This window comes from Nannospalax galili, unplaced genomic scaffold, assembly GCF_000622305.1.
Source record: "Nannospalax galili isolate Female #2095 unplaced genomic scaffold, S.galili_v1.0 scaffold49, whole genome shotgun sequence".
Classification (NCBI taxonomy): domain Eukaryota; kingdom Metazoa; phylum Chordata; class Mammalia; order Rodentia; family Spalacidae; genus Nannospalax; species Nannospalax galili.
Window position 1 is genome coordinate 785,754 of NW_008359444.1, and position 2,257 is coordinate 788,010.

The window sequence follows — 2,257 nt, forward strand, 5'->3', positions numbered from 1 at the left end:
AGAGAGAGTTGTCACCGTGATGGTTCCCTCGCTGCATGCCCACAGATGTTCTCAGGACTGTAACTTGCCGTGATTCCCCATCTGCAGTGGCCCCTTGATTTCCAGCCCTACTCCTCAATGCAGAAGCAAATAGTGACCTATTGTGGTAGATGTAGGCTGCAAGTCCGCTCATGGCAGATGGGGGCTCGCTGGCCTGACCTATGGACTTCCCCCCAGGGTCCTGCACTGCCCTGAGATGGGCGCCTTTAATGGCGGGGGAACCTTCTTATTTCACAATAAGGTGCAAAAATTAATAGACTTGATTTTTTTAGATAGTCTGATTTGCAGAAAGTTAACTGATAGTCCGAGAATCTCACACACCTCTTGTGGTTTCCATCATCCACTTTCAGCCATGGGGTGGTTCATCTGGCACCACAGATGCAACAGTATGGACAGATACTGTTACTAACAGACTTCCCTGTATCATGTGAGCTCTTGGAACCGCACATTCTGTGGGTTTGGGCAAAACAATACCACCATATAGAATTCTCTGCCCATAGATCTTACCCATTCGTTGTTCCAAGTGAACAAAAACACAGGGTTACAAAGGGCTCCAGTTCTAGGGAGATACTTGTGAAAATATTAACAACACAGATGTGAGGAATGGGTGTGCATGCTCAGTGGTGCACCAGACACCCAAGGTCCCCATGTAACAGATGGTCCCTGTGGCCTTGAGGCTAGGGTGAAAGTGAACACCACTTGAAATCTATAAAGCCAAGTGATCACATTTGTGTTTTCTATTGGAGACAAAGTTCCAGAGCTGCTTACATTCTTAACGGAAGGAATTGACCATTGAGTTGGGAATCAGTGAACATGGAAATGTTGTTTTTCCTTGTCTAAGTTCACAGTCCCCAAGAACTGAGTCTCTGCTCTAGAGACACAGTGAAATATTGTGAATCAGAAGAACAAATAAATGCCACAGAGATCAGAAATGTGTTTTCAAAACCAAGCATGCTGTCTTTGAAACTCCGCCGTCACCAGCAGCCAGGTAGGCTCTGACTGCTGTCTGCACGGTGGCTCAGTGATTAGGAGAGAAAGCAGCTGATTAGGAGAAGCTGATTAAGGTCTGTGGCAGGTGTGATTAACGCCCACCCGCCCAGCGAACACCATGACCGTGCTTCACTGTCTTCCTGTGATTGAGAGTCAGAGCTGGGAGAGGGAAAGCAAGAATTTCCAGGGACCCTGGTGGTCCAGCAGGTGGCAAGGTTCCTGCCGACGGCAGGCTAAAGTCCTAAGAAGTTAGCTGTAGGTGCATCGCCAGCACCACCACCGTCTTCATCAACGTCATCTTCACCACCATCGATTTCACCATGGCCTTCATCTTATCATCACTTTCTTCATTATTAACGCCTCCATCCCCTTCATCACTACCAGGAGCATCTTGATCAGTACCTTCATCACCAGCACCTCCATCATCTTCATCACCACCATTGTCACCATTGCTGTTGCCTTCACATCGGTACCTTCGCCTTTGCCACTATCATCTTCGTATCACCTTCTCTGCCGACAACTCCATCGTCTTCAACGCTACCCACACTCTGGCCGTCGTCTTCATCAACATCTTCATCAACACCATCATCTTTGTCACCGTCTTCACGTTTCTATCATCCTCACAATCTTCATGTCCTCATCACCATGATGACCCTGGCCTTTATTAAATCATCATAGCTGTCATTGTCATTACTGTTGGCAGGCCAGGCAGGTGGGTTGCATGAGCCCTGGACCTGGCTTCTGTTGAGCAAGCCCCAAACCTGTGAAAGTTTCTGCTATGTAAACAGACATACAGATCTAGAGGAGAGAGGATGCTGACCGAGAAGGGAAATGGGCCTTGAGGGAAAGGAGTTTTGGCGGCATGGCCCCTCTGAAAGAACTGCCAACACTGGGCAGCCTTCTCTTGTGTGGTTTCAGTGTGTGCGGCTGTCCTCACGGAGCCTCGTCTTCTCTCCCACTCTACCCATCCATCCCACCTTCTACCATTGTTGTTTTAATCTCCTTCCTCCACGGACTACAGACATCCCTTGGTTCCAGTAGATCCTGAAACTCAGAACCAAACGGAGCTGGGGGTTGGCATCTAGTGCAGGAAAGAAGTGGAGTTGGGGTTCAGCCACTAAGTGTCCCGTCCATTTTCTGATAGCTTCGGGCTAAAAGTGCCCTGGGGAAAGATGGGCCAAAGACTCCTCTAGTGGCAAGGGTGGGGTCTGCTGCTCATCCCATTCCA